Consider the following 6,000-nt stretch of genomic DNA (forward strand, 5'->3'; position numbering starts at 1 on the left):
TTGGAATGGAGACTTTTCAGCACAGGATAAACTGCCCACTTTATCAACCAAAAACACACTTCTTCAATATCTGAATTTTAACTAATAATAACTCTTACTGCATTTTACTATTATGCTACCATGTCTATACTACCACCAACTATGCTAATATGTCTATACTACTACAGTATGTACTCAGAGTATAACACTCAAGCTTGACACTGCTAGATATGTACCACTCCTGCTGACTTGTTGTACACAATTTGTAAGTTGCTTTGAATGAAAGCGTCAGCTAAATGACTGAATGTATTTAAATATGTAACTCACAAAACATTCCATGGCCCCAAAATCATGTGGTTGAGACTGCTCTAGGTGATCTTTTCCCTCTTAGTGTATGTGATTGATTGATTGATTGAAAACTTTATTAACAGATTGCAGTACAGTACATTACAGCTCAATACATACAATTGTTAAGGGGATGCAGACCAAAGAAAGACTTTCGTCTTGTTTACACCAGCGTCCCCCATTTTCAATTCATCATAACATATGTATTTATGTTAGTTTTTTTTTTCTGCCTACAGTGAAACATGATAGCATGAATGAATGAATGAATGAATGAAAACTTTATTTAACAGATTGCAGAATGGGTACAATACAGTACGGCTCAATACATACAATTGTTAAGGGGATGCAGACCTGAGAAAGACGTTTGTCTTGTTTCCATCAGGGTCCCCCATTTTCAATTCATATAGACATATATGACATACATGACATACAGATAGTCAGTACTGCTACATCTATACATTTATGACATACCAGATTTGCAAATACAGTACTGTTTGTGATACAGAAGGAGTCAAGAAAAGGGAGTATATACATTTGACGTAGAAACTGTACATTGGAGGAGGTTGGGTGGGGGGGGTTGGGTACATTGGGATATTGACAACCATACTGGGTAATTTACATTGGAGGTGGTTGGGGGGGGGCCGGGGGGCACACTGTATAAACAAGTAACACTGTACATTGAGGGGGGGGGGGGGGGGAGGAGACACTGTACAAACAAACACAATTGTACATTGAACTATTGACAAAACCATACTAGGTAAATGACTGTACATTGTATGTATTGGAGGGGGTTGGGTTAGGATATTTACAGGGGCCAGTGTTGAATTGCAGTCTCCCGTAGGTGTCCCTTGAGAGAGGTTTTGAAAGTGGGTAGTGATCCACATTCCTTTACAGCTTTGGGTAGGGCGTTCCACATTGATGTGGCATAATTGCGAAACGTGTTTAGTCCCTTATTTGAGCCGAATCTGGGTTTAACATGATTTGTGGAGCTCCCTCTGGTGTTGTGATCGTGGTATTCACTGACCTTTGGGAAGTATTTTGACATGTACATGGGTACCTTGGTCGTGTAGTGTATCTTGTAGACCAGGCCCATTGCAAGTTGTTGTACTCTGTCGTCTACTCTAAGCTGTTAGTTAAAGCTGTTGACAAAAAGTGCACTGACTTGTGTGCTGTTTGGGAACAGTTGACAATGTTTATGTAAAGATTTTCATCAGCTCACCTGAATATGTGTTCTCAAGTTAGTGTGGGAGGTTGAGAGCAGCTTCGTTTTTGGCTGACACAATAAACACCTAAACACATATGTTTTAGGCGTTTTTTCAGTCAAACTCATAAATGTTTCCAGATAGGGCCATGGAGAGGCATTGTTGTTATTGACATCATCTTCATCAATGCCATCAGCCATGGAAACATCGAATCCCTCTGCCATTTCGCGCGGACTGGTTCATTCATTCATTCAGTGGTCTGTTTTGATGTTCACTTCCTGATTTGCGGAGCTGGAGATAGGATGAATGAATGAAAACTTTATTTAACAGATTGCAGAATGGGTACAATACAGTACGGCTCAATACATACAATTGTTAAGGGGATGCAGACCTGAGAAAGATGTTTGTCTTGTTTCCATCAGGGTCCCCCATTTTCAATTCATATAGACATTTATGACATACACAACATACATGACATTTATGGCATAGGGACATATAGGTATTTGGTACTGATACATTTGTGACATAAGCGGTATTCAAATATACAGTACTGTTACCCCTAGATCCTGACAGAGTATATACATATGATGGGGAGGGGACTGTACATTAGGAGGGGGTGGGTGGGTGGGAGGGAAATATACATACGGCGGGGAGGGAATATATACATGCGGTGGGGAGGAGACTGTCTATTAGGAGGTGGTGGGGGTTTTGGGCATTTACGGTGGCCAGTTTCGAATTGCAGCCTCCCGTAGGTGCTCTTTAAGAGCGGTTTTGAATGTGGGCAGGGATTCACATTCCTTTACAGCTTTGGGTAGGACGTTCCACATTGTTGTGGCATAATTGCGAAACGTGTTTAGTCCCTTGTTTGAGCCGAATCTGGGTTTAACATGATTTGTTGAGCTTCCTCTGGTGTAGTGGTTGTGGTATTCACTGACCTTTGGGAAGTATTTTGACATGTACATGGGCACCCCGGTCGTATAGTGTATCTTGTAGACCAGGCCCATTGCAAGTTGCTGTACTCTGTCGTCTACTCTAAGCCATCCTAGGTTGTCAAAGTGGGCAGGGGTGAGGTGGGTTCTGGGGTTCAGGTCAAGTAGTAGTCTGACCAGTTTGTTTTGTGATGTTTGTAATTTTGTTTTAAGCGCCTTTGAGGTGCTTTGGTACCATGAGGTGCACGCATAGTCATAGTACCCTTGAATGAGTGCTCCTGCCAGAGTCTTCAGGGTATCAAGTCAAGTCAAGTCAAGAGTTTTATTTGTCACGGCATACGGATATACAATGAAATGCGGGTGGTCTTGCCCGCAACGATGTGCAATTGGTACAACATATAATAGAATCCAATACAAAAAATTGTGCAATAAAATTGTGCAATAACAGGTAGCAGGTAACAATAAATTTGTGCAATAACGGGTAACAGTTAACAGTTAACAGTAGTAGTAATAGTAGTGCAATACACTGTTACTGTTGCTAATACTAATTTAAAGTGGCCTTTCCTTTTGGCAATAAGTGGGGTGCGTGCGGCCTGAGTGTGTGCCCGCTCATGCTAAAGTGTTACAGTGGTACTCAATGTTCATTGTTCAGGACTCTGATGGCCTGGGGGAAGAAGCTGAGCCTAAGCCTCTCTGTCCTAGTAGCTGGGGTTCGCAGGCGTCTGCCTGACCTCAGCAGCTGGAACAGGCTGTTATTGGGGTGGTGAGGGTCTTTCATTATCCTGCAGGCTCTGGATTTGCACCTCTTGTTGTATAGAACCTGCAGTGGAGGTAGTGCAATACCCGTGGTACGCTCGGCTGAGCGCACCACTCTCTGTAGGGCCTTCTTGTCTTGTGCCGTGCTGTTTCCATACCAGGCAGTGATGTTTCCAGTCAAGATGCTCTCTACAGCTCCTGAGTAGAAGGACTGGAGTATCTTCCCCGATACTCTGAACTTCCTTAACTGTCTCAGGTGGTAGAGGCGCTGTTTCGCCTTCTTTACTACTTTGTCTATGTGTGTTGACCATGTCAGATCCTCTGAGATGTGGACCCCCAGGTACTTAAAGCTGCTCACCCTGTCCACGGTAGCCCTGTTAATCATCAGTGGTGTGTGTGTCTCCTGCTGTCCTCTCCTATAATCCACGATCAGCTCCTTGGTTTTACCAATGTTCAGGAGCAGGCTGTTGTCCTGGCACCAGCGTTCCAGTACCTCAACCTCCTCCCGGTAGGCCTTCTCGTTGTTGTCCGAGATCAGCCCCACCACCACCGTGTCGTCTGCGAACTTCACTATGGAGTTGGAGCTGAACTTGGCCACACAGTCGTGTGTGTAGAGTGAGTACAGCAGGGGGCTTAGAACACAGCCCTGGGGGGACCCGATGCTCAGGGTGATGGTGTTGGAGGTCTGACCCCCCACCCTGACCGCCTGGGGTCTTTCACTCAGAAAGTCCAGTACCCAGGGTATTCTTGTTTACCAGAGAGGAGATCCGGTACAAGAATCTAGTTCATTGGTTGACTTTTTTTATTACATTGGATGCCATTTTGTCACAGGAAAGATTTGCCTCTAGGATGGAACCCAGGTAGGTAATTTCGTCTTTCCTTGTGACAATATTGTCACCCACTGTAACTGAGAAGCCGTCTGTCTTGCTGAGTTTGTTATTTGAACCGAAGAGAATGGACTCTGTTTTGCCCATGTGTAATGATAGTTTGTTATCAGCGAGCCATATGCAGATTTTGCCTAGTTCCGTGCTGAGGGTTTTTTCAACCTGCAACTTGTTCTTGTCAGAGACCAGCAGGGCTGAGTCGTCCGCAAACAGGAACAAGTTGCAGTCACAGGCTGACGACATGTCATTTGCATAAATTAGGAAGAGTAGCGGTCCTAGTATGCTTCCTTGTGGAACACCACAGCTCACTGTGAGGGGGGGGGATAGAGTACCGTTTACCTCTACCATCTGTTCTCTCCCCTCCAGGTAGGATTGCATCCAGCTCACTGATAAGCTATCAAAACCAATTGCTTTTAGCTTGTCCATTAGAATGGAGTGATTGACAGTGTCGAAGGCCTTTTGTAGGTCCAGCATGACCATGCCGCAGTATTTGCCCGCGTCCACCTCTTGTTTGATGTGGTCGTTCAAATAGAGGAGGCATGTGTCAGTGGAGTGGGACGTTCTGAAGCCAGATTGGAATTCGTAGATTCGATTTTTTTCCGCCAGGTACTTTTCGACCTGTTCGTAGACTATTTTCTCCATGACTTTCGAGATGGAGGTAAGAATAGAAACAGGGCGGTAGTTGCCTGGGTCTAATTTGCTGCCCTTTTTGTGCAGAGGGGTCACTCTCGCAATTTTGAAGTCCTTGGGGACGTGCCCCTGTTTTATAGAGAGGTTTATTATGTGTGTGATGACTGGGGTGATGGCGGCTGCTGCGTCTCTGAGGAATTTGGAGGGGATGTTGTCATGGCCAGTGGCCTTGTTAGGTTGGAGGGCGCTCAATTTTTTGAGTACCTCATCGGTTGTTACCATTTCAAGTTTGAAGTCGTCTTTGTGGACCCCTAGGTTTTTGTAGTATGCTACTATGTGTTCTACCCCATAATGCCCTGAGTGGGAGGGTAGTTTGTTTACCAGTGTTGTGGCTATGTTTGTGAAAAAGATGTTTAAGTAATTGATCACATTGTGTCATGTTTTGCTAGAGGGTGTGTTTATTATTCCGAATAGATCTACACGGGCTTATAGCCTACAATACGTGACACTGCTGTTGTAATTGTCTGGTAATAGCTGTTTCGAGTGTTTATTATTGGGTTGTTGTCGCAGACTCACTGCATGTTCAATTTGCGGCTCGTATGGTACTGCCTTCCTATACCCAGTTAAATCTGTCTTCATATCTCACGCCCCAAAGGCGATAGCGAGGCGGGCGTACGCGTGTAGGTTGCGTGAATGCTTTTACCCATAGATATGTTCTATATATATCTATGCTTTTACCAACCCAGTTGTGTTTCCGTGTCTCTGATTGGCCAGGTAATTTCTGGTCATGTGACATGTACGCCCAATCTTGGGACCGCAAGTGTCTACACTGGTTAAGCATAGGCGCTTTTTCGAAGTTGGTTAAGGTTAGCGTTTGTCTTAGAGCATGGCGATAGAACGCCTGCCCTTCTTTCGACGGTTAAGCTTAGGCACTCTTTCGAAGTTGGTTAAGGTTAGCGTTTGTCTTAGAGCATGGCGATAGAACGCCAGGTAGTTTGCAGGCTGTTAGACCCGGAAATAGGCGCAGAACTTGCTGTCCCACGATTGGCGCACATGTCACATGACCTGGCCAATCAGAGCGCAAAACTCGCACCAGGAAACACAACTGGGTTGTTAAAAGCATACACGCGTGTAGGTCAGTGGCTAATCAGAGCGCAAAACGGGAACCCTGAAACACAACTGCGTTGGTAAAAGCATACACGCTGCCGAGCCTGGCCTGACGTCAGAGGTCTGAGAGGGGGCTTGCCCACACCGGATGGTAAACGAACAAGACGC

Source organism: Notolepis coatsorum (assembly GCF_963971535.1).
Source record: "Notolepis coatsorum genome assembly, chromosome: 12".
Classification (NCBI taxonomy): Eukaryota; Metazoa; Chordata; class Actinopteri; order Aulopiformes; family Paralepididae; genus Notolepis; species Notolepis coatsorum.